General features: G+C 43.3%; 1 long non-coding RNA gene across 1 annotated transcript; it reads left to right on the top strand.

The window, feature by feature from the left end:
- Positions 1-669: 669 nt before the first annotated feature.
- On the top strand, positions 670-11,473 carry LOC115600762. Its single transcript, XR_003989139.1, has 3 exons — positions 670-679; positions 11,061-11,064; positions 11,377-11,473. It is a non-coding gene; the product is annotated as an uncharacterized LOC115600762 (long non-coding RNA).
- Positions 11,474-16,021: the final 4,548 nt, after the last annotated feature.

Here is a 16,021-nt window from a genome sequence, read left to right as displayed (position 1 = left end):
TGCTTGCTTCACAGCTCTCCTCAGGGATAGTAAGCCTTTCTCAAGATCTGAATACCTCATCTCAGTATTGTTGAAACAGTGAGAACAAAATTCTAGTAGTCTTTCTGGCCCTTCTGGTCCCTTCTGCCGTAGGTTGCAGTGGGAGCCGTGTTCGCTGAATCCTCGTGCTACATGGATAGGATCAATTGGATGGATAGGACCAAGCTGTTGGAATAGTTTCATTTCTTTTATTAATAACTCCAGTGCGTTTGTACGTTGTTCAGTCCTTTCCATTGATTTTGCCTTTTTTAACAAATTATATAAGGGACAAGCAATAATAGAAAAACCAGGAATATGTTTGTGCCAATAGTCCAAAGTTCCCAAAATCTTCTGTAATTCTTTCACGCTGGTGGGATCCTGTCTGTGCTCTATTTTTTCTGGGGTATCTGGAGGGATAGAAGCAGCTCCTTTAACCCACCAGACTCCAAGGAATTTAGCCTCCTGTACTGGTACTTGGCAATTTGATTCTGGAACTTCCAATCCCAATTCAATTAGTGTGTTCCTGTGTTTTTCCATTGTTTCTTTCACCCTTGCTCTATCATCTCCCTCTATCTGAATGTCATCAATATATTGATACATTGTGATACCCAGTGAAATGGGCATCTCTGCTTAGACTTTAGCCAAAGCATTTTGAGCAATAGTCGTGGAGTGTTTGTATCCTTGTGGAAGCCTGTTCTCCATCATCTTCCTCATCTCCCATCCCTGGAGCAGCAAAACTCCACACAGTCCCATCAGGCATTTCCCAACGCCGACCATACAACAGCTCAAACCCTAAAATGTTAGTATCAGCTGCCCCAACCAATACCTCGGCACAGGTCATCCATCTTTCTCTGGGTAGCCATAAATTAATTTTAGCCACTGGGCATTCCTTAACTATTCCTTCTATTCCTGTATATTTCACTTTGCGGCGACCGGGTCGCACATTCAATGCCCTGGCTGTTTCAGTAGTGATTACTGACATTTGGGCTCCTGTGTCCATTAAGAAGTCCACACAAATTTTCGTAGGTCCAATTGGAATACTAAGAAGAGGTTCAGGGTTTTTACCAGAGAGCCAATTTATTGGTCGTATCCGCCGGGTAGGGTGGCTCACAACACTACCCGGGGATAGCCGTTTTTTGCCAGGGATTCTGCCAAGTCAGTAAAGTCCTGGCTTGGTGCAGATGGTACGCACCCTTTCCGAGGCAGAGAATTTTCCTGTGGTTGTTTTTCCTCATTTTTACTGTTTTCCTTTACTGCAGTGAAAGGTTGGACTAATTTATGGAAGTCATCCTTAGGGGCACCATGTAACCAGACCCAGGGGACTTGCAGGTCCCGAGCCTGATGCCGTAGGTCACTCCACTCCTTATCAAATTTGGGTCTTTCTTTAGACCTTTCATCAAATTTAGACCGTGGATTGTTGAGCTGGTGGAGTTGCCGTGTACGGTCTGGCAGCTTTTGCGTGGATGACTTTATGGTCCAGCCCATGCGACGTCCGTAATCAACTACATCTTGTACAAACTCTTCCCAAGTAAGGTTGGGGTCACACTGGCCCCGTCTGCGACTGTGACTACTATATCTGTTATTTTGCAGACGTATCTGAATGCCAACAACATACATCTTAAGACTTTCAGGGAGTCCACGAATGAGAGGGTTTAACCTTGCCGGATCAATGAAGGATTGCATTGGAGATTTCTTTGTAGGATCTCTCTCATACATTGCCTGTATGCATGCTGCCTTCTGCACTGATGTAATTAACTCAGAGAGACTGCTAGTTTCAATTATCAGTGGGTCTCCTCTCTCCTGAGGATCTATACCACCTGCCCAGTACGCAGCCCGTGCGGTTAAAGAGTAATTATGGTCTCCTGGTGCAACAGTTAAAAACACTCCGGGACCCCAAAAACCTCTTGCTTCCTCCTCACTCAACAACACCTGATCTCCTCCCGTAAGAGAAACACGCCACACATATTCAATGTCAGACTCCTCTGGCTGCCTTGAATATTTCTCTTGCAATTTTAATAGCTCGGCAGGCGTCCGGGGGACTGAACGCTTTGTGGTATGAATTTTGTTGTCACTATCAACAGCAGTCTCCTTCTTAACTAATGGTCGCAAGGGAACCGGACGAGGGATAAAGTGGGGGTTACCTGCAATTTCATCATCACTCTCACACCAAACATCCCCATCCCAGTTCCTGTGGCCCCAGTAATGCACTGGCTCACGAATCCTCCTGATCGCAACAGAGGACTGCCCCCCCAACAACCGCTGCTCTCGCCTCTTTAGATCAAAGATAGCTCTGAGACAGTCCACTTCATTTTTAAGGTGGTCCAGCCTAGTTTTAAGGTAGTTATTTTCAGTTTTAAGGTGGTTATTTTCAGTCAGAAGTTTCTCTCCTGCCTCCTTCTCGAAGGCTAATGACGACTTTAACACCTCATTCTCTGATTTCAAAGCAGCATATTCTGCATCAGAAATCCGTTTGGAAGCAGGGGCATCTCTAGCTTCTTTCTGTGCACAAGTTAAACAGGCTCCTAACACTGCACAAATGACACCTTTACCTTTCCGCCCTTTAACTTTCTGCTCAGCCTGACATTGTTTAATACGTTCAACCACTTTCTCTTCATCTTTCCAAAACTGTTGAGCCCACTCCTTCCCAGCCTGGGAAGGGGCACATTTATGTTTTTGCAGCAGTTTATCCATGGCAATCCTGCTGACTATGCCAATTTAATGTCACCTGAAAGGAGGGGAGATTTTCTCGACCCCTGGTGTTTGATCTATCAGCGCCCCAGGAAAGCCAAGACCCTTGTGCTTGACTAGTCTGTCAGCGTCCCGTTATAGGGACCCTTCACAGAACCATCCTGCTGGATCAGAGGGCAATTCAACTGGCTTCTTCAGGGAAAGGCACCAAAAGCATAAGCAGGACCCCTCCGTGGGTCTGCCCACTTTATCTGAATATGTTACCGACTGCTGGCGACTGCTGGCGCCCATGAAGGACTGACACTGACAGTTTATGGAATAACACTATTAATGTAAAATAGTAAGAAATTAAGGTTTGTGATTGCCAGTGATAGGAACTGTCTGCAAAAACAAGCCTGAAGTGATATACAGTAACAGCTGGCGTGAGTTAGTTATTTAGTGTGCAAAAGATAAAGTTCTTACCCAAGAGGCGTCCCTATGGGGGAGAAGACAGGTTCAGCCCGTCGACTGATCCCAGAAGTTACGATGGAGCATTCCCTATCTCCGCTCCTCTCCCATTCACTTTTATACTTTTCTTGACTCTCAGGTGGAGCTTGGGTGACTCCAGTCATACATTCTTTTATTACTGATTGGTGTAAAAATCTCTCGCTTCTCATTTAAAGATACAGCCAATAGAAAATACAAAGCGCATGCTCGGCGAGGGGTGGTTGTACCTTGGAGGCGGGTAACTCTGGGATGGAGGTGTGAGTTAGTATTATAATGAGATTATAATGAGCAAGGCTCGCCTAAGGGAAGTGATTTTGCCACAGTTGTTGGCTCAGCAACGGACATCTTCTCCTATATTTCCCATCTGACAGCTGCTATGCGGCTTGTCAGCTGCATGGTACCATCAAGTTCCCAATCCTGCAGGGAGTACAACAGAGCCTGGCCGCGGTGCCTCCACTCCGCTCCACCCTCCATTGCTCCTCTAGGATAGCAGGTTGTGTGGCCCAGGGAACCCTGGTGGAGTAGATTCCATGCATACCAACCGTCCTGAAAGTGGCAACCGTATTTTACCTGGAAAAGGTTTCTCTAACACTACAACTTCTGTTAGACCCCAGTTTTCTCTAATTCCACCCTCTGCCCCCCAACAGTGATTTTCACACATAGGAACTCTTTTCTAAGGGGCATGGTGAAAGGATGAGTGATGATGGACACAAGTAACATTGAAGGAAATTCCAGCAGGCTATAAAAAAAAGAGTTGTTTCATAGTGGGGGTCATTAAGCATTGGAAAAGGTTACCCTGAAAGTCTGTGGACTCTTCATCCCTGAAACATACTTCAAATTCAGCTAGACAAGGCCCTGAGAAACTTGATCCCACTTTGAAGCAGGCCTTTTTTGAGCAGGAGGTCAGGCTAGATAACCTCTGAAGGTCACTTACAACCTAAATTATTCTATGATCCTGTGATGCTACAAAGTGGTTTTATTTTTACTTTTTTTTTTTTTTCAGTTTTCTGGAACTTCTTCAGCTCTTTCCTACATATCACTCAGCTCTGTTTTGCTCCATTTACAGACTATTTCTTCTAGTCAGACTTGTTTGTGCAATGTAAAACCTCACCATTTGAATGCTGCATCAGCTGTGCTATCCATCAGCTTATTCCCTTCTTCCAAGGGAAGGTCTCAGCTCAGGGAAAGCTGTGACACTGTTAATTCACCTCTGCTGCAATCAGGTCTGATGTCCATAGCTGGGATTTAACTGTCTCCTTTTGAGGTTATGACTTCAGAGTAATGTTTGAGGAAAGAAGAAATGTTTCATTCAATTCCTTCCTAATTGCAGTAGCCCATTCACCCCACACCTCAAACATCATCGTCTGAGATAAATTACTTCTTACTTTGGTGTTCCTATAAAACATGAGGGCGACTGAAAAAGAGGTACAGTAAGTCCAGGCTGGCTACATTTTTCTATTTGTCGTTTACAGCATAATTATAGCCACTAAAATGAACTAAATCTTTTTTGCCAGAGATGTATAGGGCAGAAATTTCAGGTGATTGGAAAGACACGATCCACATGGGTTGGTGGGGTTTTAGAGATCAGAAAACTGACCTAGTAGATTTTCTAGTTACTTCATGTGCTTTTCCTGAATCTAAATTAACCAGTGTTAGGTCTCCAGTACACACTTTTTTGCATGGGCTTCGTAAAACCAAAGTAACCAAAGTAACTTTCTGCAGTCCTCTGTTTTCCTTCAAGGACACATTTATTTTTCAGTTATTTGAATTCTTACCTAGGTAACTTAGAGTTGGCCTGAATAAATCAGTTTTAAATAATAATAGGCAGGGGCTGTGGAGCAACGGCCTTTGTTTAAATGTGGCAGCAGGGGGATGAACAGACTAGGCTGCAGATGTAGTGATGTGAGTTCAAATGTTGTGCTCAAGGATATTTTCAGTTAATCTAACTTTCTCTGTGTCGCAAACTTCAGCAGCTTTTGTATTCTAACTATGGGAGCATAGTGGCCAGCAAGATTCAAGTAAATCTTTGCCCTTTGAGACAGCTGCTGTGTCTGGACCAAGTCAAAGAGAAGGATGGCATAGACTTCCCCCAATTTCAACGTGTCAGAAGCTGAATGTTCTTCAATTAGAGAAAAATCCCAACAGCTGCACAATCAGATAATCTTAAATTTCAAATACTCAGATAATCCATATTACTTCCCCCCCCCAAAAAAAACCCCAAAACCAAACCCTTACACACAAAAGGCATTTATCAGTTAGAAATAATGAGGGATGCAAGCTTATTTCAATATTGATAGATGGGAAGCAGATGCTCTTTTCTGCATGACAGGACTTTCCATGTATCCCACGCAGCACAATCTGACCAAGATTCACTGCAGGGATGTGTAGCACCTGGATTCAGGGGATTTTTAATTAGGAGCTATAGGACATGCAACTTCAGTAAATTAAGGGTCTTGTTTAAAATATGTTCCAGCTGTGGCATGATTAAACCCCTACAACAAAGATTGTAAGATTGTCCTTTGCTTCTATTTCTACAAATGCAATTATTACTAGAGTGCCAGCAAGACATGCGATGTGCTTAAAAGAAGCACCAGGAATGTGGTTCCCTGTTTAAACCCCCATGTTTCTGCAAAAAAGCAGTGGGAGCCTCTCCCAGGGTATCCACATTACTTTTTCCTTTTCAAAACAGTCTTCCTTTGCAGAATACAGATTTTTCACTTGGTCCATGCGGAAAAGCCAAGTCAATAGTCTCTGCACTATAGACAGTTATTTAGTGTTGGGCTTTGAATCATCTGTTGGAAGTCCACAGAGAGCTGTTTTGTCAGCTGGCACTGTCCTCACCCTCTTACGCAGAGACTGGTCTTTGTTGTAGAGTACTTTGAAGAGTGGAAGTAGCAGTTAGTGGAAAGAACAGACCAACATTACCTTGTATGTTCTGATCTACAAAAAGATGTAATCAGTGGGGAAGAAATCGGTTTGTTTTCTGAAGGTAAAGGCAAGTTTTTCAGCATGTTCACACCTCTGCATACAGATTATTGGTATATGTATATAAGAGAGGAAGTCAAGCCAGGGACACTTATGCAAGGGAAGACACATGATGGGGGTCAAGAAGGAAGTAGTCTATAGACAATGTTTTCCGCTTCGTTTTGAAAAGAATAAATAAGAAACTCATCAAAAAAAATTTACTTCTATGAATTCCTTACCATAACTGTAAATCAAAGTTTTCCAAGGACTGTCATAAAGCTATTTTTGGCGTTAGGGCCAACTCTGAAAATAGGCAAATTAACAACTGCATTCAGAAACAGACTGCTAGCTTGGTAAAAGACTTGGTTGTAACTCTGTAAGGTCTCCTTTGTCCATGCCAGAACTTACTGTCTGTGTGTCTGGGAGAGTGAAGACCCTCCAGCAGTGGAATATGGTCTTCAGGTGGTGGTGGTGGTGATATGTATGACCTAGGAAGGAAGAGGTAGTAAACAGAAACCCTATTCTTAGGAAGGGAGACTATATTTAGGAAATGTGCCATAGGGTGATGGAAGAGACAGTGTATTTAGCAGATCAAGGAAAATATCCTATGAGCTGGGAAGGTGGGACAGCATGCAAACTGAGTAGGTTACACGATGATCAAAAGTAAATATCTTTTAAAATACGACTATGAGCTTATCTTAGGTCTAATATATTCTGTCTTACAGTACATGTGTCAGATTAGTAGTAGACCAGTGCCACTGAAAAGGCTGGGGACAGTAGACATCAGATCTTCCTGTGAGAAAGCACTGAAGGTGCCACCACATGCTGGCTTGCTGTCAAGAAGATCTGAAGTTCCCTCTGAGGTCTGTGAAACTATCCCAGAATAAGAGGACCAGTCTTGAGAGGGATAAGAGATGAGCTGGCCTCCTGCTGTATGGTGGTCATGGTGGCCTCCAGGGAGACAGCAGGAACATTGCAGGGTCATTTCCAGACCAGGACAATTGCTCTTGTGAGGCGCAACTGAGTCCCAGTGGGGCTTATGCTAAGGAAGTGTCAAAAGGGACTGGAACATAGAGAGAACAGCTTTATTGAGCTACACTCACCTCTTCCCCTCGCCTTTTGTGTCTCTCTGGTTTATTGTGTGCAATGAGAGGCCACTGGGATAGGTTCATGGGGCTTTTGGTGTAGTTGCTAGGACTTCCCTCAACTTACTCTGTCCTGAAATAGAGCATGTCTTTAACAACAGTTAAAAAATCACCAGTGATGGAAAATGTCTTATAGTATGGAACAAATTGTTCAGTCTTTTCTTCTTTGAACTGTTTTATTTCTACTTCCAGCTCCTGGTTGCTTGTTGCAGCTATGACTGCTCAGCTAGGAACCACTGTGGTAAATATTTGTTCTCTGTGGAGATAGGTAGACCAAAGAGATGAATATTTCCAAGCCTTTCTCTCTCCCTTAATCATAACTTTCCTATTCAGTCATTGTTAAGGCTCTGTACAGTTATGCCAATCTTTTCTACACTACCAATAGCATTATATACCTGCTAATACTAGAAACAGACACAGTATTGCACAGTGCTAAATGCAGAAGCACTTAACATCCCTATCCCTATTCAATGTTCTCTGTGTACACACTCAAAATTCCCACAGTGGCAGATCATGATGCAGTAATTATCCATCTTTGAACCCTTTAAAATCATTGCTTCCCATGACAGAAATGCTGTATCCTGGATGTATACTGTATATTATTTATCTTACACATACAGTTTTATATTTGTCTGCTCAGACGAACGGGTACCATTCATATATGTCAAGGTTAATCCAGGTTGTTCTTACTCGATGTCCTGTTCTCTCTTCGGTGTTCTATTGTCTCTCAGTCTTGTCACCATCTGTCAAGTTCAACACTAACAGTTGTATGTATTTTTCCTGCATCATTCACAAAATTTTATATAGTATAGGGTCAATAATAATTTCTGTGATTGCAGTAAAAGCACATCTACTTGTTTTTGGTTGTCTGTTTACAATTACTCTCAGAAATCTGCTGTTTTAATGCGTTCCATATGTGGGTTATATTACTGGTTTAATTCTTTTTTTTTTTTTTTTAGATTTAATCATAAGGTTACAAAAAGATAGAGGATATGATGGACTACGTCATCAAGCCCAGATCATTATCATGCTCTAGTCAACCATATTGTGATTCATTTATCAAATACCAATTTAAAACTTCCTGAGTTCTGCCCTTCATTGCCTGTGTAGGAGGAAGTCTTGCTGCTCTGGTTTGTAAGCCATTGGATTTGAAGTCCAATAGTATTCATAGATAGTTTATACACTTTTGTTACTGTGCCAATACTGTCATTTAGCTTTGTAGCTGTGCTTCCTCCCGGAGGTTTACCCACTGGTGTATTTTTAGAGATCAATCATACTCCCTCTTGATGCTGACTTTGATATACTAAGCAAGCCTTTCATCCTCTGTAATGATGGCTGCCTCCTTCGCTCACTGTCCCAGCAATCCATCCCTGTTTCCAGTTTCAGCTTGTCTTTGAACACAGATGGCTCAACTGTATAGGCTGTTCCAGATGAGGTTTCATCTCTGTTTAGTAAAATAGCATTAATGGCTTACCTGTCTCCTGGATAACTTGTCTGATATGCCAGAGGACTGCATGTCTGTTTTTCACTTGACTATGACGATAAAGTGGGTCTGATGCACTGATCGATGCAACAGACATGCATACTTGATCAAGTGACTCTGATCCTTGTTTGTGTTTGTTTTGTTCCATTCAGGCATCATCACTCAGATTTTATGCTTTTATTAGAATCCTTGGTGTGGAATGTGCAATTCTATGTGGCAGTTCTTCAGTATTCTGGGATGGAGCTATTTGGTCCCTCCTAAACAGAACAAATTATGTACATAGACTTTTCTCTCTGCTGGTTGCTGATGACAGGAGTGTGGTAGAAGCCATGCCATCAGTGTAGCTGGTAGCATCTGGGATGATAAATAAACACTGAAGAGACCTATGAGCTGAAAGTGCCGTATTAGAGGAGGAATACTTGTATCTAACCAGGATAAGCAGACCACATGAGGAGCTGACAGAGAAAATCCCTGGAACTTTAAACCAAAGGCACTGGCCAGTACATAGCTCCCATCCCTAGCACAAATAAGTGCTTGCAAGGAAAGTGTTGAGATTTGCTTGGATGAATCACCTCTTCAAAAAGAGGTGAAAGGGAATCAGAGGTTAATAATGAATTGAAAAGGATCAGCAATAGTTTGAAGTCAAAATGAAGGGATCATGCCGGTATTGATTAAAGCAGAGCAGTGTTAGATCTGGCAGTAGTAAGGCCACTGTACTTTAGCTATTGAAACCAAAATAGAGAACAAAATGAACAGGACCAGTGTAAGGGCAGAATTTTATGTGATCAGTTTAAGGATTAAGTAGATGTAGCCCCAGTTGAAACGATTTTATCTCAGAGCACAAGGAAGACCATAAAGCACAGCACACTGGCAACGGCAGGAGGGGGCAGATAAGGATGAGGGTGTGAGGGTGGAGGTTGCCATGTCGGAATATGTGCAGTCTGTTTTGGAAGCAGAAAAATGAAAAGAATTAATCTTAACACTGGAAAGACTGGTGCTCTTACCTTATTTTTCCTAAAAGAGTTATTTTCCCTCACTCCTTTTGCCCCTAATGAACAAAATACAGGGAAATCTCACTACAGAAGGGAAAATTTTGCCCAACTGGTTTCTATGATGAAATGCCTATAGATGTCAAGGGCAGGGCAGTTCTAAACAGTTTGAAAGTCTCACCCTGTAGGCAATCATAAGGTTATTATTATTTATTTTTCATATAGGTGAAGGTTCTTTGCTGAGTATGAAAGGGGGTTCCATAGTAGAAGAGATTGCTTCTATATTTATTCACTTCATGATCTCTGGGACAGACATCAGTTATTCTGCTACCATGATTATATTTGCAGCATCGATCTCTGACTTTGTGGTCATCCAGAATTGTGTATTATGCTGGTAATACAAAATTTCATACTGTGGTAAATGCCTTCACTTATGCTTATGTTCCTTTTACTCATTCTAACTAAAATTGAACTAAATAAATCCCACCACTGCATTGTTGCAGAACACGCTTCCCTCTTCTTTAGCCATAATTTTGGTTGTTAAAAATTCATGATGCATTATGGTCACAGGAAATGGCAGTTCTACAAAAAATTCTTCCCTCTGAGGGTGATGAGGCACTGGCACAGGTTGCCCAGAGAAGCTGTGGCTGCCCCATGGAATCATAGAATCATAGAATAGTTAGGGTTGAAAAAAACCTGAAGATCATCTAGTTCCTAGCCCCCTGCCATGGGCATGGATACCACACACTAAACCATGTCACCCAAGGCTCTGTCCAACCTGGCATTGAACACTGCCAGGGATGGAGCATTCACAGCTTCCTTGGGCAACCCATTCCAGTGCCTCACCACCCTCACAGTAAAGAATTTCTTCCTTGTATCTAACCTAAACTTCTCCTGTTGAAGTTTGAAGCCATTACCCCTTGTCCTATCACTACAGTCCCCGATGAAGAGTCTGTTTCCAGCACCATTGTAGGCCCCCTTCAGATACTGGAAGGCTACTCTGAGGTCTCCATGCAGCCTTGTCTACTCCAGGCTGAACAGCCACAACTTTGTCAGCCTGTGTTCATATGGGAGGTGCTCCAGCCCCCTGATCATCCTCATGGCCCTCCTCTGGACTGGCTCCAACAGCTCCATGTCCTTTTTGTGTTGGGGTTACACAGTAGTCGAAGTGGGGTCTCACAAGAGCAGAGTAGAGGGGCAGGATCACCTCCTTTGCCCTGCTGGTCACACTTCTTTTGATGCAGCCCAGGATATGGTTGTTTTCTGGGATGCGAGTGCACACTGAAGCCGGGTCATGTTCAGTTGCTCACCACCCAACGCCCCCAAGTCCTTCTCTGCAGGGCTGCTCTGAATCACTTCTTCAGCCAAGCTGTAGCTGTGCCTGGGATTGCCCTGAGCCAGGTGTAGGACCTTGCATTTGGCTTGGTTGAACTTCATGAAGTTGACATTGGTCACCTCACAAGCGTGTCAGGGTCCCTCTGGATGGCATCCTTTCCCTCCAGCGTATCAACCGAACCACACAGCTTGGTGTTATCGGCAGACTTGCTGAGGGCGCATCAGTCCCACTGTCCATGTCACCGACAAAGATGTTGAACAGGATCAGCCCCAACACTAACCCGTGAGGGACACCTCTTGTTACCTGTCTACAGTTGGACATTGAGCCGTTGACCACAACTCTTTGCATGCGGCCATCCAGCCAGTTCTTTATCCACCGAGTGGTCCATCCATCAAATTGATGTCTCTCCAATTTAGAGACAAGGATGTTGTGCAGGACAGTGATGAATACTTTGCACAAGTCCAGGTAGATGGCATCAGCTGCTCTGCCCCTGTCCATCAGTTCTGTAGCCCCATCATAGAAGGCCACCAAATTGGTCAGGCAGGATTTCCCCTTAGTGAAGCCATGCTGCTGTCACCAGCCACCTTGTTGTTTTTCATGTGCCTTAGCATGCTTTCCAGGAGAATCTGCTCCAAGATTTTGCCAGGCACAGAGGTGAGGCTGACTGGTCTGTAGTTCCCTGGGTCTTCCACCTTCCTTTTCTTGAAAATGGGGGTTATATTTCCCTTTTTCCAGTCATCAGGAGCTTCACCTGGCTGCCATGATTTTTCAAACATGATGGGCAGTGGCTTAGCAACTTCATTCACCAGCTCATTCAGGACCTGCAGAGGGATTTCATCAGGTCCCATGGACTTGTGCACATTCAGGTTCTTAAGATGGTCTCGAACCTGATCCTCTCCTACAGTGAGCCTAAGGTCTTCATTCTCACAGTCCCTGCACCTGCCTTCCAAGACTTGGGAGGTGTGGTCAGAGCATTTGCTAGTGAAGACTGAGGCAAAGAAGTCATTAAGAACCTCAGCCTTCTCCAAATCCAGGGTAGCCAGTTCTCCCGATAGCTGCTGGAGAGGGCCCACATTATCCGTAGTCTGTCTTTTATTTGCTACACACCTATATAGAAGCCCTTCCTGCTATCTTTCACATCCCTGGTCAGACTCCATTCTACCTGGGCCTTAGTTTACCTGACCTGGTCCCTAGCTTCCTGGACAACGTCCCTGTATTCTTCCAAGGCTGTTTGTCCTTGTTTCCACCTTCTATATGCTTTTTTTTTCCCCTCTAAGTTTTCTCAGCAGTTCCTTATCCATCCATGCAGGTCTCCTGGCCTTTCTGCCCCATTTCCTTCTTGTCAGAACGCAACACTCCTGAGCTTGGAGCAGGTGATCTTTGAGTATCATCCAGCATTCTTGGGCCCCCCTGCCTTATAGGGCTTTATCCCATGGAACCTTACTAAGCAGGTTCCTAAAGAGGCCAAAGCCTGCTCTCTTGAAGTCCAGGGCAGTGAGCTTGCTGCGTGCTCTTCTCACTGTCCTGAGGATCTCGAACTCGACGATCTCATGATTGCTACAGCCAAGGCTGCCCTGGAGCATCACATTTCCAACCAGTCCCTCCCTGTTAGTGAGCACGAGGTCAAGAATGGCACCTTTCCTTGTCGGCTCCTCTATTACTTGCAAGAGCAAGTTGTCTTTCACACAATCGAGGAAACTCCTGGATTGCTTCTGCCGGCCTGTACCATCCCTCCAAAAGACATTGGGCTGGTTGAAGTCCCCCATGAAGACAAGGGCCTGTGAGCATGAGGCTTCTCCTGTCTGTCTGTAGAGAGCTTCATCCACAGAGTCCTCATGATGAGGCAGTCTGTAACAGATCGCCACAGTAATGTCCCCCATCGCTGTTCTCCCTTGGACCCTGACCCACAAGCTCTCTGTTGACTGATCACCTGTCCCCAGACAGAGTTCCAGACTCTCCACCCTATCACTGACATAAACAGCAACTCCCCCTCCCCATCTGCCTTGCTTGTCTTTCCTAAAGAGTCTATAACCTTCCATTCCAACACTCCAGTCACAGGAGCCATCCCACCATGTTTCTGTGATGCCAATGATATCATATCCCCATAGACGTGTACACATCTCTAATTCCTCTTGTTTATTCCTGTACTATGGGCCGACTCATTAGCTGGAGCAGCTGAAATATCTCTGCATCACTCCAAGCATTTATTACAGGTGCTGGCAACTGACTAGGAGTGTTGGGATGGATCGATGCCCCCCTGGCAGTGCTCAAGGCCAGGTTGGATGGGCCTTGGAGGAATCTGGTCTAGTGGAAGATGTCCCTGCCTGTGGCAGGGGGATGGAACTGGATGAGCTTTAAGGTCCCTTCCAACCCAAACCAGTGTATGATTCTATTATACTGCCTCTCAGTTATATCTCAGAATATGAAAGTAATTCAGGGTTTTCACCAGATTCCTGCTTGTGTGACTCTATTTTTCCAGCAAGACAAATGGGGCCTTCTGGTTTTGGTGTATCTTCATCAGGCAAATGAACCTCTTTGGTCGAGGTCCTCAACGAAGTACTTTGTTAGAGGCCAAGTCCTCTGCAGCTTTGTGCATCTTCCCTTCCTTCAGGGCAGAGGGTGATAACCACTCATCTCCTCTTCCAACACAAAGTGTACCTGCAGTGGTGCCATCTGACTTTGCTAAAGAGCCCACCAGACTGATCCCACCTTGGTGCCAAATGGGCTTGCACCATTTGAGTGACAATGAGCAGGGACTGCTCCATGTCCAATCCCATCTATAACCCTGCGGGTAGTTTTCCTGTTCCTTCTTTGTATTCATGGCTTAGCAAACAGCACTTCATTGTGTTAACCATCAAAAAGTAGTTATTAAAAACCAAAAAGTGAATTTGCAAAGAATTATTGGGTCTTTAAACCAGATGACATCTGCTGACTTCAGAAAGACTTCAGTGATCCTGTTCCTGTGGAGCTCGTCCTGGTGACTGATCTTAAACACCATCTATTTTAATTATCCACCTGGCAATTGGGAAAGAAAGAGATTATTTCACAGTGTAAAGGAGTGGGCATGGATGCACATCACATCATGCAGAATAGCAGAGGGTGTAAATTGACATCCTAATTTTCGCAGTAGTAACTTATTTATGTGCCCAAGTCAGATAATTCAAAGGGGCTGATGTCATTTCATACAAACATAAGGTCAAAGCTTAAATCTTTCTAAACCACCACTAATTTCAAAAGAAAAGCAGTCTAAAGGACACTCCAAAATAGTCTCTTGTAAGAGCACACATTACCTTGTTTTATTCCACTGTTGCAGTAAGATTTATAGAGACTGAAGTACATATATCGCTCTCCTGCTGAGTTTTTTTGTATACAGAAGGTTCATGGGAGTTAAAATTGAGTACACTGCTAGTGGTGAATGTCTGTGGAAATCTTTGAATGACAGTATGCAGTTTTAGAGCCTTGGAAATTACATTTACACTTACTGATTTACACTACCGAGATGAAATGCCAGTAGCCACATACCAAGATAATACTCAATGTTAATTTCACTTACATTTTGATATACTTGTTATTTTCTAATACTATTTCATAACTTTAAAATAACAATTTGATTTTATTGAATTAGTATTTTTCGCAAACTCTGGACCATATTTATTGAGGAAAGAACCCCAGGTTCTAGGTAAATCCAGCTGACTGTCCTTGTGAAAACCACTTTTCATGAGGGATAGGATCTGACAAGTGAACCAGGTCAAGCAGCATGCATTATCTTTTCAAAGTCTTCTGAGTCATGCTTTTAATTTGATAATAGCTCTCTTTAATGCTCACTGCTTGATTTTTTGATTAGGAATGTCTGATGTCTGGTGGAAAAGTAGGCATTTACTTCGCAAAAAAAAGGCATAGATGGGTAAAAGTCCCCTTAACTTGTCCATAATGACAGTAGATGCACACTGGTTTTGGCATATGTAATTACAGACCTCTAATTTGAATGTTTGGCTTAGGTGAAACAAAGAAAAGAGTGGGCAAATTATTTATCATTTGTGAAAACGCCTGATTCAGGAGCTATTCAGCAGGTGCAGATTCCCTCTTCTTTCACTGAGAATTACATGGAGTAGAAATGATGGGGGGGCGGCAACAGTAAGGCAATGATTTTGCAGTTTAAATGTGCACATAGTTAAGCCCCTCTGAAGTGAAAGGTAGGTGCATTCTTTAAACCTTGTACTTTACTGGGGTTTACACCCAAGTGAACTAATTCTTATAAATCAGTTATGTAGATCCGTTGTGTTAATATCAGCCTTCTCTTCAGTCTAAGTAATTTTGGCCTTCTTAAAAATCACTGTGAGTGTTTGATGTGAAATTCAAAAGAAAAGAGTCTAGGTCATTGGCTCACAATCAATTACATTACTCCCTCACTTGTGCAGTCCTTCTCTGTTTATAAAAGCAAATGAAAAAGATGATTATCAGTAAGCTGTAAACTATGCTTGCTGGCTTAATTTTGGCATAGGATTGCCCAAGAATTTATAGTTTTAGAATGAAATTTCTATCTCAGACTGCTTAAAAAATGAGGGAGGGAGAGGTGGGGAAATTGTCATTCAAGGAGAGTTCACCCGCATTCCTCTTGAACTGTGACCGCAGTGCTGCCTGCATCTGGATTGCAATTAAGCAATATTCTTGGTCTGGACCTAACTAATGATTAAAAGCAGGCCTGACCTTCTTTTTTAAGGGAGAATTGAATTATCTTTTATTTACTTGCAGTTATTAATTTCACAAGTTACAAAGGAATCACTGATGTGAAACTCTGTTTTCAGATTTCAGACTGTAAATGCTTTCCAAGACCAAATATGCAGGGGGCAGCAGGGTAAATGTAGCTGTTTTTTTACTGAGCATTTAATTAAGTTCCAATCTTCAAATAAAA

Source organism: Strigops habroptila, chromosome Z (genome assembly GCF_004027225.2).
Source record: "Strigops habroptila isolate Jane chromosome Z, bStrHab1.2.pri, whole genome shotgun sequence".
Taxonomy (NCBI): Eukaryota; Metazoa; Chordata; class Aves; order Psittaciformes; family Psittacidae; genus Strigops; species Strigops habroptila.
The sequence above is the reverse complement of the archived record's forward strand: the minus strand, read 5'-3'. Positions and strand labels throughout refer to the sequence as shown.